Below are 17888 nucleotides of genomic sequence, written 5' to 3' on the forward strand. Positions count from 1 at the left end.
GGCTACCATCTGCCTGTGGCTGTCCCCGCTTGGCATCTTTACCACGAAACTCACTTCTTTTTGTAACGTGCACCTTACCATCCCCATCAGTGGAGTTAATGTTTCCGCAACATTAGGAAACACAGAGCTTGGTGGTCACGGTAATGTCTTTTCCCGCAACATCCTAAAAGGAACGGTGGCCACGGAACAACCGTGTTGATTAGCTCCTGCCTGCTGGTCTCCAAAGAAAGCAGGCTTTGGGAGAAGCAGAACACCGGGAGGACAAAGGGCAGTAGGAAACTGCACTGATATTTATCGATTCTCCACCTCATCTTGAGAAGAGTGAATAAAAGGCAGGTACAGGAACTGCTGAATACAGGGATACTAGTTGAGCATGGCTGCAAGAAACGACAGAGGACCCCAAACTGGTGACGAGAAACCCTTCTGTAAACTACCGGCAGCCCGAATCAGCACACCGCTCCCGCTTCTTGCAGTGACTCCCAAGCTCGGAAATAAGAGGTGAAGACGACATGACTTTTGCTCTGCTCTGTCAGCCATGACCTGCTACAGCGAGGCCGGCCCTCCACCGGGCTCCTCTCGTCCACGCAGGGGAAGCAGACCCACTGCTCGGGAAGCTCGGCCGGTTACTAGGAAGCTAGATGCGCATTATTAATTCTTGCCACAGTTATGTTTCACACCACGGAAATGATTCTAAAAATAACCTGGAGAATTATGTAACTCTCTTTGCCATTATACTCTTGCTTCCTTGATTTTTTTTTTTTTTCTTTTTAAACGAACTTCTAGACGGATCCACCATGAGCTGCTTTGGCTAGAAGCAATATAAAAGATGTTTATTCCAGTGGACCCTTCTTCTTCATGAAGTTCTACAGCTGCACTGCTCCTGGAAGTTATGACTTAATCTCTGAAGTCTTGGCAGTGCCGCTGAAGCGGTGGGTTAAGTTGTAAAATGAGTGTTTTAACATCTAGTGCTCTAACAGTGAGATGTAAATGTTTTCACTGCATTTCTACAGCCCAGATTCTCCAAGAAAGTAAAACAGGAGAGAGATGGTGAGCTCATCAAGTTGAGGATGTGACAGACTAGGCTGGGTTCACAGAAGAGGACAGACTGCAGGGGGAAAGCCCCCAAGCCAAGGGAGTTGGAGAATTTTGGAGGGATTGACATCTTCTAAGTCTACTCTTGGATACCCACTGGTATGAAATCCAGACTTTGGGGGCACTGTACAGCTTGAAAGTCAAGATTAACCTTCCCTCACCATGGTTCACCTTGTTTCAAAAAGGTCTTCTTTCATTCCTTTTTAATGAAAGGGAAGTACTCAAAGGCATCTTATTACAACAAGGAAATCTCAAATTGCCATTCAAATATATTCCGAGGTACCTTGTACTGTGGATTTAAGTCATTAATGGAACCAGAATGGGCTGGAAAAACAACTAGAAGCCCCCTGGAGTGCCTTGAGAGCTCCACACAAGATAATTTACCTTCTTTATTTTTCGGAGATGGAGGAGGTTGAATCCATTGTGCATTCCTTTTAAACTCTACATGAAATGCTCTAGTGAACACAGGATTTTAGTGAGTAGAGAGCTGATTTATGATTTCTGTGTTTGCTCAGTTTTACTTATCATTGGAATTAAATCATTCCGTGGAATCTATTCAGTTTGGTGAGAATCAAAAACAGGTGGCAGTAAAAACATGTGCCATGTTTGAAACCTGTTTTTTCTAATGCTTTAGAGTTTCAGGGTCCCTAAATAGATCTTGTCGAGTGTTTTTTTCTTCTTTAATTCCCATCTGTATTTAGTGTTTGTTTTTAATGTAAATTCATTGAGGGCAGAACTCTACCTTCTTTCATCCATTAAAAAAATAGATTATTCTCATTTTCCCTCTTGAGTGAACCATGATAGCAATTGAATTAAGTTGACCCAGGTACACATAACTCATCCAAAGTTCAGTTTAAGGGGTTAGATGAAAGCGGGTATGTTGTACTTACTAGTAAAATGGGCAAAAAAATCTCTTAGAAGTATCATCTTAAAGAGCATGTATTCCAAAGTGATGTGAATGTGAAAAGACACTGAATACCAATGAAAAATTTGGCCACACTGATTCAGAGCAAAAGCTGGGAACATATGCAAACCATCTGCTTTCAATTCTTCCTCTAAGTTTAGGAAGATAGGGTTTTCGCTATCAAATTCCTGTTCATCTTATAACTGGGAATGATACTCAGATTAACGTAGCATCTGGGCCAACTCTGCTCTGACCTTTACCAGGTATGCTGCAGAATTTCGTTGCTGATACACGATAAAATCAAAGGGAAATGTTAAGGGTCAGAACAATCGAAATTCTTTGAAGAATTATGGCCAATTTCCTATTTTTTTTAATCCACAGAGTCTATTACCATGCTTGGCCCAAATGATGTTCTCAATATACAGTTGACCCTTGAACAACATGAGTTTGAACTATGCAGGTCCACTTATACATGGATTGTTTTTTCAACAGTAAATACTACAGTTCTAAGTAATCCGAGGTTGGTTGAATCCCAGGATGCAACCGGGGATACAGGGACCCAACTGTATGTTATAGGTAGACTTTTTACTGTGCGGAGGGTCACTGCCCCTAAGCCCCACATTGTTCGAGGGTCAACTGTGTCATTACTGGGTGGATGACTGAATGAATGACTCCAAGTTATACTATGCCTTGCAATTTGGGAGACCACTAGCCATCAAGATAGAGACATGAAGAGTTCTCCCCCTCTACTGAAAACCCCTCATAGCAGGGAGCTTACCATTTGTTGCCTTTCTGCAGGAGAGTAATAAAAATAATAAGAAAAACAATAGGATGCCTGGAATAGAATGCCCCAGATTCATCTTGTTTTCCAGAGAACCGTAATGGAGGGTTTGCTACAGTTGATTAATACTGCTCCTTAGGAAAAGGGAGCCCTCCTGCACTGTTGGTGGGAATGTAAATTGGTGCAGCCACTATGGAGAACAGTATGGAGGGTGCTTAAAAAACTAAAAAAAGAGCTACCATATGACCCAGCAATCCCACTCCTGTGCATATATACAGAGAAAACCATAATCCAAAAGGATACATGCACCCCTATGTTTACTGTAGTACTATTCACAATAGCCAAGATATGGAAGCAACCTAAATGTCCACTGACAGAGGAATGGATAAAGAAGATGTGGTATATATATATATATATATATATATATATATATATATATATATATATATATATAATGGAATACTACACAGCCATAAAAAAGAATGAAATAATGCCATTTGCAGCAACATGGATGGACCTAGAGATTGTCATACTGAGTGAAGTCAGTCAGATAGAGAAAGACAAATATCATACGATATCACTCATATGTGGAATCTAATTTGAAAAAAAGATACAAATGAACTTATTTACAAAACAGACTTACAGATATCAAAAACTTAAGGTTACCAAAGGGGAAACACTGGGGGGAGGGATAAATCAGGAGCTTGAGATGAAAACACACACACACACACACACACACACACACACACACACACACACACTACTATATATAAGATAGATGACCAACAAGGACCTACTGTATAGCACAGGGAACTCTACTCAATATTCTGTAATAACCTGTATGTGAAAATAATCTTAAAAAAGAGTTGATATATGTATACATATAACTGAATCACTTTGCTGTACACCTGAAACTAACACAACACTGTAAATCAACTATACGGCAATAAAATTAAAATTTTAAAAAAGTAAGAGATCCACCATAGAACACTGTGCCTAGAACTAACAACATTGTGTTGTACATTTAATTTGCTAAGAGAGTAGATCTCATGTTAAGTGTTCTTAGACAATAAATAAAAATACATATATTTTAAAAAATCCTGATCCTAAATGCTTCTGGGAAGAAAGAAAGAGAGAGAAATCACCTTGATCAAGCTCCTAGCATATGGAGAACAACCTCCAGTGCTTTCAGAGGTGCCTGCCCACTGCCTACTTTGAGTAATCACCTCTCCGTGACATATGATTATCTGCACTGCTCAAATAAGGAATGTGAGACTGAAGAAGGTTAACTGTGTTGGCAGTTTCAAGCAGTTGATAAATGGAAGCACTGGGGTTCTAACCCTTATCTTCCATGCCCAGGTCCAGAGCTGTTCCCTCTTTACTGATATCTATTGAATGAACATGAATTAGTTCATGCTACACTTGTCTTCACTTTAGAGATTTCTCTGGCGTCAGAAAGCATTTAGAAACAAGACGACGCCCTTTGCAGAATGCAAAGCCATTCGTTTCCAACCCATGACTTCTCCCTTCTTTGCTTCTTGAAGGCATCCTTCCCATTCAAGACATCATTAGTATCCTGTGTTCAGGGTTCACACTGAACTGAGCTGGTGGCAGTGAGCAAAGGGCTCTCCCTTCTCTGAAAGAGATTGTGACTTAGCCCGAACTTAATGTGTATGCATGATCTCACAGCTTCTGCAGGTCAGGAGTTCAGGCACAGATGAATCCTCTTGGTGGAGGTTGGCGAGGCTTCCGTAGAGGTGTTGGGCTGGGCTGAGCTCTCATCTGGAGGACTGACTGGGGAAGAATCCATTCCCAAGCTCAGGCAGGTCACTGTAAGATTCGGTTGCCTAGTGGCTGTTGGTTTGAGAGGCCACCATCTTGCTGGTTATCACCCAGAAGCCACCTTCTGCTTTTCTGGGCCATCCTCAGCTCACATGGCCACCCAGCATGACCGTCGACTTCTTCAATGTCAGCAACAGAGAAAGTCTCTAGAGAGAGTCTGCTAGAAAGATGCAGTTTTATGTTGTATAAACACAGGAGTGACATCATAACCCTGGGTGCACTTAAAGCACTGGGGCAGATACAAAGGCCGGAAGTCAAGAAGTCAAGGATTATTGGGATGGTTTCCTTAAAGTCTGTCCAGCATAGGAGGTTGACCAAAAAAGTTATCAGTCTGCTTGTCATTATATACATTTGTCCAAACCCATAGACTGTACAGCACCAAGAATGAACCCTAATGAGACCTACAGACTCTGGGTGATGATGATATGTCAGTGTAGGTTCATCCGTTGTAACAAATGCCCCACTCTGCTGGGGGATGTTAATCATTACTCTCCCAAGTATGGCTTTCAATTCTTCCGTCATCTGGCCTTGATCTACAATTTCCAAGCTCTCAGCGTGGCTGCAACACTTCTTTCCTTTCCCACAGAAGTCCTGCATCACTTCATGTCTTGCCTTTCCTTCTTTGTTCATGGGGCTGTTCAATGTCAGGTCAGTGGGTATGCCTCCTTGCCCTGTTGCTGTCACTGACTGGTTGTGCCTGGTGGATACCCGTTTTGGTTCCATCTAGTTGATCCCAGTAACTACAGTTGTTTCTCTTTGGGGGACCAACTGTTTTCTTCCCTTCAGCTCAACATTTCTGATAGACTTGAGTCCAACTCATGCTCCACAGTGGAACTTCTAACCTAGATTTTAGTCAACCAGGAGGTTATACTTCCTGACCACAGAGACTGGTTCACAGATCATCACGTGACCCAAAGTGAAGAAGACTCAATGAGAATTCGATGGGAAATGCTGAGATACAGATCCTTAGTCAAGTGTGAAAAGATATAGCCCTTGATGCTACTGGTAACCAGAACACTACCACTTCGCTGTTTAAGAAGAATTTTAAAAATACTATTATTTAAATACCCAAATACATAGGTATCATATGTTTATTTATACATCTATATTTATGCATGCATTGTATAGAGATCACATATCTGTATTATTTATATATTTTAAATATGTAAAAACATATTTAGGTATAGGTTTCCCTGTATCATCTGACACTTCAGTACCATGTGTTCCCAAAGAGCAGAATTCTGTCAGTCAATGGTTACTTTTTGATAGACTTGTCATCCTTGTACAGTGATGCCGATATGGATTTTTAAATATCTTTCTGATTTTTGCCCTTATTCTTTTGTTTTTAAAAGGGTAGGAAAGGGAGCCATGAAGGTGTTAGTATTATAATATGAAGTACAGGGAATTTCCTGGTGGTCCAGTGGTTAGGACTCAGCGCTTTCATTGCCGTGGCCCAGGTTCAATGCCTGGTTGGGGAATGAAGATCCCACAAGCCACGTGGCAGAGCCCAAATAAAAATATGACGTACATGTTTCAAAAAGTTAATGAGATTGAAGACCAATGTGAACATCATTCAGTGAGATGAAAAAATGGAATCTCCAGCTTTTGGGGCTCAGACTTGCCAATGGTGTGTGCCATTCTGATGGAAATGAACACCAAAAAACCAAAAAAGTGTGAAACGCTGGTCTACTGTTATTGATGATTTTGCCTAAAATAAATATTTCAGTGTTCATTTTTTGTTTTTTGGACCTAAAGTTCTCTTTTCAGTGTGGAGTTTGTTATCTGATTTTCTCATGTTCAAATGTTGTGTGGGACTTCCCTGGTGGTCCAGTGGTTAAGACTCTGTGCTCCCAATGCACGGGGCCGGGGTTCGACCCCTGGTCAGGGGACTAGATCCTGCACGCATGCCACAACTAAGGGTTCGCATGCCACAGCTAAAGATCACGCATGCAGCAATGAAGATCCCGCATGCCACAACTAAAGATCACGCATGCCGCAACGAAGATCCCGCATGCTGCAACTAAGACCCGGCACAGCCAAATAAATAAATAAATATTAAAAAAAAAAAACAGAAAAAAGCAAATGTTGTGTTAATTTTTAGGAACATTTTGTGTAAGAAGGAAAAGCTGCCTACGTTACTTAAAAGCATACTCACGTTGTGTATGACACATACTCTACTCGGCTACTAGTACATGCCTGGGATTTTAAGAGAATGCATTTTATGATGTCCATGCCCTACCAAAAAAAATGTCCTGGCAAAGAATGCTACCTAAGGTTTTTCTATGTTGGGGGACTTCCATGTGTTTTTTAAAACAGTACCGTTTTCCTGTTATTTTTCCCTTGTTCCCATTAATTCTTTTCCGCAGGAGCCTGAAGGATCTGAGCTGTCTTTAATTCTTTGTCACAATAATGGTTGCCTCACGTTATCAGTATGAAGTATTACCAAGAAATAAAAAGCTCTTCTTCAGGACAGACATAGCAGCAGGGAAGTAGTTTTTTTTTTCTTTCTTTCTAATGTTTGTCACGTTATGAAACCCACTTTGGTCGGATACAGGTCCATCCTGAATTTCCTCCATTTAAAGTAAGTTCAGTCAGACTTGTGGTTGCCAAAGGGGAGGGGGTGGGGGAGGGATGGAGTGGGAGTTTGGGGTTAGCAGATGCAAACTATTATAAATAGGATGGATAAACAACAAGGTCCTACTGTACAGCACAGGGAACTCTATTCAATATCCTATGATAAACCATAATGGAAAAGAAGATGAAAAGGAATATATGTGCCACATCTTCTTTATCCATTCATCTGTCGATGGACACTTAGCTTGCTTCCATGTCCTGGCTATTGTGAATAGGGCTGCAATGAACATTTTGGTACATGACTCTTTTTGACCTATGGTTTTCTCAGGGTATATGCCCAGTAGTGGGATTGCTGGGTCATATGGTAGCTCTATTTTTAGTTTTTCAGAAACTAACACAGTAGTGTGAAGCAATTATACTCCAGTAAAGATGTATGGGAAAAAAAGAAAGAAAAAGAATATCTATAACTGAGTCACTTTACCGTACAGCAGGAATTAACACTGTAAAACAACTATACTTCAGTAAATAAATTAAAAAATACAATAAAAGGGAGATTCAATCAATGACATGGCTCAGAAGGCCAGTGTTGTCACTCAAGCTCTAACACACTTTTACTCTACAACAAGAGAAGACGTCCACAGATGATGGCCAACAAGTCAAATCTAGCCCACTGCTTGTTTTTCATATAGGAGCTCAGCCTACTGAATAAGACAGACATATAAGAGTCGCCATATGACCCAGCGATCCCACTTCTGGGCATATATCTGGACAAAACTATAATTCAAAGAGATACATGCACCCCAATGTTCACAGCAGCACTATTGACAATAGCCAGGACATGGAAACAACCTAATGTCCGTCGACAGACGAATGGATAAAGAAGATGTGATATATACATAATGGAGTACTACTCAGCCATAAAAAAGAATGAAATAGCCATTTGCACGGACATGGATGGACCTAGAGGTTATCATACTCAGTGAAGTAAGTCAGACGGAGAAAGACAAATACCATATGGTATCACTTATATGTGGAATCTAACATATGACGCAAATGAACCTATCTACTAAATAGAAACAGACTCACAGGCATAGAGACCAGAGGTTGCCATGGGGGAGGGGGGTGGGGGAGGGATGGTCTGGGAGTTTGGGGTTAGCAGATTCAAACTATTATATATAGAATGGATAAACATCAAGGTCCTACTATATAGCACAGGAAACTATATTCAATACCCTGTGATAAATCGTAATGGAAAAGAATATGAAAAAGAATAGAGATATAACTGAGTCACTCTGCTGTACAGCAGAAACTAATACAACATTGTAAATCAACTATACTTCAATCAAAAATTAAATGAAATAATAAAGTTCAATCTACTATCCACCTCCTTATGCATATTCTTCTTAAATTATTTAGCCATTTGTTTTTTTATAAAAATTCCCTAAAATAAATACCTTTACCTTTATCAGTATTGCCATCCTCAGACTCCTTAAGTTAAAACAAAAAAAATGAAAAAACTATTCTACTCAGGAGAAAATGGGTCTGCTGTAGTCCTGCAGACTTTTCAATGAAATTTCTCTGTATATTTCAGGATTTGGAAGCCACATTTTACATTTTCATGGCCAGTAGATTTTCCGCAATGGAGTTCCTGCACCGCCGAAGGTTTTCTCAGAGAGGCAATGGGGTATTTAGATTGGTGCCAAGTGCAATGGCTACCAAAGGATCCCATATCATATGACTTCTCATCCCACTTGATTTAAGACAGGCTCCATAACAACTACATCTAGATGCAGAAGTAGTACTCTACGTCCTTCCATCATAGGCTCTGTCATTTCCACATTCCAATATATAGATATATCAAGGGACTCTGAGACATACAGATGGCCAAGAGACACATGAAATGATGCTCAACAGCACTAATTATTAGGGAAATGCAAGTCAAAACTACAATGAGGTATTACCTCACACCGGTCTGAATGGCCATCAACAGAAAATCTACAAACAATAAATGCTGGAGAGGGTGTGGAGAAAAGGGAACCCTCTTGCACTGTTGGTGGGAATGTAAATTGGTACAGCCACTATGGAGAACAGTATGGAGGGTCCTTAAAAAACTAAAAATAGAATTACCATATGACCCAGCAATTCCACTACTGGGCATATATCCTGAGAAAACCATAATTCAAAAAGTCATGTACCACAATGTTCACTGCAGCTCTATTCACAATAGCCAGGACATTGAAGCAACCTAAGTGTCCATCAACAGATGAATGGATAAAGAAGATGTGGCACATATATACAATGGAATCTTACTCAGCCATAAAAAGAAACGAAACTGAGTTATTTGTAGTGAGGTGGATGGACCTAGAGTCTGTCATACAGAGTGAAGTCAGAAAAACAGATATCATATATTAATGCATATATGTGGAATCTAGGAAAATGGTACAGATGAACCTATTTGCAGGGCAGGAATAGAAAGGCAGACGTAGAGAACGGACGTGTGGACACAGAGAGGGAAGGGGAGAGTGGGATGCATTGGGAGATTAGATTTGACATATATATATATACTACCATGTGAAAACAGAGAGCTAGTGGGAACCTGCTGTATAGCACAGGGAGCTCAGCTCGGTGCTGTGTGACAGTCTAGTTGGGTTGGACGGGGGGGTGGGGCGGAGGGAGGTCCAAGAGGGAGGGGATGTGTGTATTCGTGTGGCTGATTCACTTCGAGTGCGGCAGAGACTAACACAACGTTGTAAAGCACTTGTACTCCAATAAAAAATAAAAATAAAAATAAAAAAAAAAAAGGAACTCTGAGCTCCTGGGTGGTGTCGGCAACTCAGAAAGCCTTCATTCAGCACAAGTGCACATGTGCATTCTGTGCATTGCTATACGGTAAGTCCCTTACATAGGAACCTTCAAGTTGCGAACTTTCAAAGATGCAAACGAGCATCTGGTTCCAGCAAGGAACCAGAACCTGTGCCATCAGCGTCAGGCGTGAGTGAAGTTGCAGCTTGCCCTCCGTCTCCTATTGCTGACGATCCTTCAGCTCTACCATCTCCCACCTCCTCTCCCTCCTCCAGTCAGTAACTCTTCCTGCCTGTTCCCTCGATGCCAGCCCCTGGATGCCCGCTGTTGTACTGGACCGCTGTGCTTTTCCAGGTACTGTGCTGTAAGATAAATATGTTTTCTTTATTGTGTTTGTTTTTTATGTATTATTTGTATGAAAAGGATTATAAACCCATTGCTGTACAGTACTACAGAGCCCATGGTGTTAGTTGGGTACCTAGGCTAACGTTGCTGGACTTACAAATGCTCTCTTGGAACGGAACTCGTTCGTATGTAGAGGACTTACTGTACATCCTCCAAACTCATCATGAGATACAGGCAGCACCTGCTCCCCAGTTTAACATCCCCCCCCTCCAAACTCTACTTTGGATTTTCCCACTCAAAATTTTGTGCAAGTGTAACATTTGTTCAGCTAGAGAAAACTGCCTGACTGTAAAAATCCTTCAACTTTATCCGTCTGTTATCATTGCAGTTTTTCTTTAAGGAATCATCAAAAGAGACAAGTATCCAAGGGGATAGTACTGGCATAAAATAGCAGATAGCCAAGTAGATAAAAGTTTAATCAAACCTTTTCGGGCTTAGATGGGAAAATAAAATGTAAATCACTGAAAGGTTAACTTAAAAAAATTTAGATGTAAACTGCTCTCTTCAGAGACCGTCCATATTTAATTTTTATGTTTTATAAAATAGAACCATGTTTTAATTAGTTGAACAAACACGGATTAAAACAATCTTCTTGTATAGCCATTCAAATTCATTGGGCTTGCTGATTCTGCATTTACAGACTTATAAACCCCTTGTTGTTGGCACAAAGAGGAAGCACGGACTCTTTTTAGAGGGAATTTTCTGGACATAGCTGAAAACTATGGAACATGTTATATGCACTTTGAGTGAATCTCTACGGGGCAGACCTTACAATTTTTTTAAAAAAAGTTTTATTAATTTTTATTGGAGTATAGTTGCTTTACATTGTTGTGTTAGTTTCTACTGTACAGGTCTTACAATTTTAAGGGTAGCAAGATTTGACTCTCTTTTCCCTAACTAGCAATATGAAAATAGTTTTCACAACTGAGAATGTTCTTTCCAAGCTAAATGCATGCACCTAACACACCTACACTGAAAAAAAAAGACCCCCAATAAATATTAACACGCAAGTATCTATGTGGCAGAAGCTGGTTAGGTGCTGAGCGTCGCCATTTGCTTTCCCTGGGAGCACAGGAAGACCACCTGCTAAAGAGACCCACACTACTTTGCTTGTAGCCTTGATGCTCAAAATCTGGTCCGTGGGCTGTAACGTCAGCACCGTCTGGGAGCTCATTTTAAACAAAGCAAACTCTCAGCCTCATCTTACACGTGCTCAGAGTTTTCATCACAACAAAACCCTCCCTGCGATTCGCGTGCACATTATCTTACGAGAAGCCGCGTGTAGAGAAAAACGGTAGACGTCTCTGCATCCAAGGGAGAGTCAAGGTTGGCAGGGTTGAGTCACTGAGAGATGGAATTCTTTGATACAACAACTACAATTAATCACACTCACCAATACTTGGTGAAAGTCAAACTGTCGTATGACTCCTCAATTCTATACCTGTGTTGGGACAAAGAAGCTTGGGCTTTGGGTGCTTCCTCAGTGAGGAATCTAAGCAGAGTTTGGGCTTGCGGTGGTCAGTTAATGATGTTACGAGGTTTGTTTTACAGGCTTCTCAACCAAATTCCCCTGTCTCTGGGGATAAGCGTGTCCTTCTACCTCCAAATGGTGGTGGGGAGGGCACCTTTCACTGGGGAGATGTCTCTACTGCTTCAGGGAGACCGAGAGAAGGGTCAGCGTGCCCCCCTTGTATCGGCCATTTCTTAAGTAACTTTAGTTCAAAATAATCAGTATGCCATGGAGGCATATTTTGGGGGTGGCCTGCCCTGGGCTCCAACACCTGTAATCGCCTTACTGTTATATGGGTGTGTGCAGAAAAACCCACATTTACCCACACACAAAATCCCGCCCCCTTCCCCTGCCAATCTCGGTTCACCTGGTGCTTTGTCCTGATGCCTGGTTTTCACCCCTACCCACCTTCTCCGCGAGCACAGGAGAGAAACAGGCAACTCTTCTGCAAGCTCCAGAACATGGCATCTGTGTCTCTGAGATTTAGAAAGGATGGGGCATTCAGAGCCAAGAAGGGAGGCGTCCTTTCTGAAGGTCGTATCAGGGCTCATCCACAGTCTCAAGGTCAACACAAATCAGCTCGGCGAGACAGAACTTAACCTTGCCCCAGTTTTTATTTTAGGGAGCAGGCAGGAAGCCACCTGCTCTAAGTCAGCAGTCTCCATCACTTTTGACCTAGGGAACCACTTTACCTTCTTAAAAATGACTGACAACCTCAAAGACCACCTTTAATGTCTGTTATATTCATTGATATTTCCCAAAGTAGAAGTGAAAACCTAGACACATTAAAAATATTTACTTATTACTCTATTAACTTTACATATAATATAATGAACCCTCTGTATGCTAACATAAATTACATTTTTCATTAAAAATGATGATATTTTAAGAAATAGTGATTAGGGCCCCACTGTTTTGTGTTTGTGCAAATCTCTCAAGTGAGCTTGATAAAAAGACAGCTGGAGCCTCATATCTGCTTCTGAATTCAGTCTGGAGCCTCATATCTGGAGCCTTATATCTGCTTCTGAATTCAACCTGTTATAATATCACATGGCATGCAGCCTCTGGAAAACTTTACCGTAAACTCACGAGGGAATGAGGGGGGAGAAAAGGCAACAGTGTCTGAGACTTATTACGAAAAGTGTTTTGTCCCAAGGACCCCTTGAAAGGGTCTCGTAGACGCTCAGGGTTTCCTGATCGCGGTATGGAAAACATGTGCTTTAGCTGGTTGAACGGTGGCTCTCGCAGAGACCAGGATCAGCTCCGTCATTTTCAGGGATCAGGGCAAAATGAAAATGGGGAAGCCCGTGGATCAAACATCATCGTGCACTTCCAGATGGCGCCAGGAGAGCGTGAAAGCAAGTGGGGAGCCTTCTAAGAAGGGGTCACATGCAAGTGAAGCTAGACCAGGTAAAGAGGGAAATAAATTGTATTTTGCCCTGTAACGTCGGGGCTGAACAGAGCTGGGTTTGAGATAACTTCAGGACACCACAAGATTCAAATCTGTCTGGTGGTGAGGGCTGTTATTATGTGCTATGCAGGAATCGAGGAGGCTGGATGGCTTTCTCCTGGCTTCTGTTTTGTCTTCAGCTTTTGGCTTCCCTACCCTCCTTCCCCTCATAGAGGGGATGTCTCCATGCTCTTCATTTTTTTCCATCGATGTTGCGTGATAACAGATGTTAAGCTCATGGCAGGGATGGGCAGGGTGAGGGGACGGAGGTGTAGGGTTCTGTCTTCGTCATCCAGCCTCACATTTAGGCAGGTCCTGAGCTCACAAGGTTTGCACCCGGGACATTCTCAGCACCCCTGGCTTCCTTTGCATGGCAGCCCACGGATGTCTGGGCTTCACCCGGCATTGATGTTTGGTCTTGGGTGGGACAGAGTTGACGCCCTATATCTGAAGGTAGCAGAGCTCTGCTTGTTATCAACACAGGGTCCTCGACAGGATGCGAGGGTCTGTCTGCTGCTCCTGACCCAGCTGTAAAAGGGTTTCTGCCTGGGCCCTGCGGTTGACGGGTTTTGCTGCACCGTCTATCAGTGGTTTAATATTTTTCTTCCTAGGAGGAGTGCAGGAAGCCTGTGGTGTCCGTGCCTTTCCCCAGGCAGCTGTTGGTTATTTCCTTCATGCCTGCAGCACTGAGGTGAGCTCTCTCACCTCTCCCACGCTGCCTCTAATCTTTCTCATGAGGAAACAACAGGACCAGCTGAGATTCTCTAAGTGCCAACTCCCCTTGTGCTCGGGGTCCGGAGGATACCGGCAAAATTGAAAGGTACATTCATGACTTTCATTAAGATATAAACTAAGCAAGTGCCAAATATCTTATTTAGCTTATTAATGAACGAGGGAATTAGTAAGACATACAATCGTGTTGTAGCTTTGTACATCTACTGTGCGATAAAGAATGCCGAAATGAATTTACAGATGGATGTAAAATTGACCACCTGCTTGCATTCGTTGGCTGTTGTGTAGCTTAGCCAAGCGGGCACATCAGAAGAAAAAGCATCGCACTGGCAACTTCTACATGGTGAGAAGCACTTGCATTCCACTGGACATAACTTACATTGCTTTGGGCAGGAATTATTTGCATTGCTATCAACTTGCTATAATGTAGAGAGTTGTAAATAGCCTGGTCAAAGGCCAACAAAGGAATAAATGACCAAGATGAATGAGGTGGTTTGGACATTCGTGACATTTCAAATGGCTGCGCCATTCTGCGTTCTCACTACCAGTGAACGAGCGTTCCTGTGGCTCCACCTCCTCACCAGTATCTGGTGTTGTCTGTGTTGCAGATTGTGGCCATTCGAATAGGTGTGGAACGGTGTCTTACCCTTGTTTTACTTTCCACTTCTCTGATGACATACGATATGGAGCATCTTTTCATTAAATCCCTTCTTGTTTCTTTTATTGCAGGCAGACAGGTTAGCTGGTACCCAAAGCCGTGTTATTCTCTGGTTACAGTTAGAAATAAAATTGGACTCAGAGGCTTACTTAGCTCTCTCAAGGTTGCAATTTTGTTCGCAGTAGACAAGGTGTTAAAATTCAAAATACTTTCTCATCTCTCATCTTTCTGTTCTTTCTGATTGCAGAACCTTGCCCTTCGTATTAAAGAAAACATTTTATAATGGATCTAAGTCACCTGTAGAAGAAAATATCATATCTGTATGGGTGTTTTATTTCCTTTCATTCAAGATAAAATACGGCAGGGTCAACATACGAAGTTGCTATTTCTGGCAAACTCTTTTGTGTAACGTCTGAGTTACCTGGACAATTATCTCCAATGTTCTATTTTACAGTTTTTATGCACATAGGGTTTAATCTCCAGTTGTTTGCCTTGTCCTCTGCACTGGGGAAACTCATTCCATTTAGCTTATTTCCACTAATTTGTTGATTGACATTTTCTTCAAGGGATGACTCAAACCTGAAGTAGTGCTTTGTTGCTGCTTCAGGTTCTTCCTTGGTTTTGCTTTATCATGGCCTTGTAGGGCCTGTGTAGATAGAGCGAAGTTGTTTATTTTTTTTTTAATTTTTATTTCATTTTTTGGCCGTGCCGCGTCACATGCGGGATCTCAGCTCCCTGAGCAGGAATCGAACACATGCCCCCTGCATTGGAAGCGTGGAGTCTTAACCACTGGACCGCCAGGGAAGTCTGTATGAAGGGAATGTGAAAGAGCAAAGATAAAATAATGGGAGGCCATCCACATGCACTTACCATACACACTCCCATTTTACTGAGCACACACGAAGGTGCCCCAAAGACCTGGAATATATGCCCATCTTGATTTGCCTGGCTAATTACTGCTCTGCCTTTGTCTGTGACTCACAAGTAGGTGCCACCGTCTCTCACTCTGCACTAGGTCCAAGTCATAGCAATTTTTCTCTAGGAAAGTGAATAGCAACTTCATTTCCTATAATCAAGAGTGCACAGAGGATACTGACGTGTGTTTGTGACCTGATGGGGAATACATAGAGGGACCACACTTGGCAAGTTAACGAACCCTGAGCTCTAGCCACGACTTGGCCGTGATCCCAATACTGTTAGCCTCCTGAGATTTTTTTTTAAAGTACTTATTCCTTTAAATATTTATTTATTTATTTATTTATTCATTTGTGTCAGGTCTTAGTTGCGGCACGCAGGATCTTCATTGTGGCGCTCAGACTTCTCTCTAGCTGTGGTGCACGGGCTCCAGAGTGCGTGGGCTCAGTAGTTGCAGTGCTCAGGCTTAGTTGCCCTGTGGCATGTGGGATCTTAGTTCCCCAGCCAGGGATCGAAGCTGCATCCCCTGCACTGGAAGGCGGATTCTTAACCACTGGACCACCAGGGAAGTCCCAGCCTCCTGAGATATTTAGAGTAATTAAATGAGTGACATGCATACAGCGCATTATTCAATAAAGAGTATTATAGTTATTTTCAGAAATTCATGAATCTAATGAACATATGCTTTTAAAAGTCATCCAATGGTTTCAAGGGGAAAAAAAGATGGGAGAAAAGAACTAGATGTGATTTGAAGCCAGCATTTGTTTTGCTCCCTTGCCGTGCGATGCCTTAAATGGCGACAGGATGATTCATCGTGAGTACTAACAATTAACTAAAGGTCTGTTATTAAAATGGTCGATGGTTTTATCCATTGATTTTCAATCTCGGTGACTACCATGCTCACGGCCCTGTCTACAATCCCCCGTTTGAAGGACCTGCTATGAAGAGTGTTGTTTTAATGCCCTGAATACTGTTGATTGGACCAGAGGAGGGAATCTGAACCAAGAGTAAAAGAGAGCATGGATACCTCAGATGTGGAATGGTGTGCAGGGGCAAGACAGGTGAGTAATATGCTCCTTTCGGAAATCTCAACTAGATAACTCTTTGAAAATGAGGTCTGGAAGAATGACAGCTGGGTCTGTAAGAATGCAGAAGGAACATGAGGTCAGAAAGGGATCATGGCATGCAACACAGTGAGGACACCCAGGCTTAGGAGTTAGTAGGAGGGGTTAAGAGGTAGACAGTAGGGGGAAGGAGAAGTGGAAAAAAGTGAAGGAGCTGGTAACCAGGGAAGAAAGGACCAGACACGAGACACAAGAGTAGGGGCCGTCAGTGTCAAGAGAAAGAAAAAAGTGGGCAGGCGTGCATGCTGTTAGCCCGGTGACAACCAGGTCCAATGTCTTTTTTCTTTTTTTAAAATAAATTTATTTTATTTATTTATTTCTGGCTGCATTGGGTCTTTGTTGCTGCATGCAGGCTTTCTCTAGTTGTGGCGAGCGGGGGCTACTCTTCGTTGCGGTGTGCGGGCTTCACATTACGGTGGCATTTCTTGTTGTGGAGCACGGGCTCTAGGCGCACGGGCTTCAGTAGTTGTGGCACTCGGGCTCAGTAGTTGTGGCTCACGGGCTCTAGAGCGCAGGCTCAGTAGTTGTGGCGCGCGGGCTTAGTTGCTCCGTGGCATGTGGGATGTTCCTGGACCAGGGCTCAAACCCATGTCCCCTGCATTGGCAGGCAGATTCTTTTTCTTTAAATTTTTTTTAACATCTTTATTGGAGTATAATTGCTTTACAATGGTGTGTTAGTTTCTGCTGTATAACAAAGTGAATCAGCTGTACATATACATATATCCCCATATCTCCTCCCTCTTGCATCTCCCTCCCACCCTCCCTATCCCACCCCTCTAAGTGGTCACAAAGCACCGAGCTGATCTCCCTGTGCTATGAGGTTGCTTCCCACTAGCTATCTATTTTACATTTGGTAGTGTATATATGTCCATGCCACTCTCTCACTTCGTCCCAGCTTACCCTTCCCCCTCCCCGTGTCCTCAAGTCCATTCTCTAGTAGGCCTGTGTCTTTATTCCCATCTCTTCCCACTAGGTTCTTCAGAACCATTTTTTTTTTCTAGATTCCATATATATGTGTTAGCATACAGTATTTGTTTTTCTCTTTCTGACTTGCTTCACTCTGTATGACAGACTCTAGGTCCATCCACCTCTCTACAAA

At 42.3% G+C, this 17888-nt stretch overlaps 1 protein-coding gene and 1 long non-coding RNA gene across 4 annotated transcripts in view; both read right to left on the reverse strand.

The window, feature by feature from the left end:
* Positions 1–17888, reverse strand: part of LOC309652438 (neuroligin-4, X-linked) — a 901103-nt gene that overhangs the window by 371001 nt on the left and 512214 nt on the right. The gene's annotated exons all lie outside the window — the stretch shown is intronic.
* Positions 11186–13206, reverse strand: LOC309652054. The gene is made up of 2 exons (XR_014258547.1): positions 12946–13206; positions 11186–12900 (listed from the first exon to the last, which is right to left on the reverse strand). It is a non-coding gene; the product is annotated as an uncharacterized lncRNA (long non-coding RNA).

This window comes from Balaenoptera physalus, assembly GCF_965194825.1.
Source record: "Balaenoptera physalus genome assembly, chromosome: X".
Classification (NCBI taxonomy): Eukaryota; Metazoa; Chordata; class Mammalia; order Artiodactyla; family Balaenopteridae; genus Balaenoptera; species Balaenoptera physalus.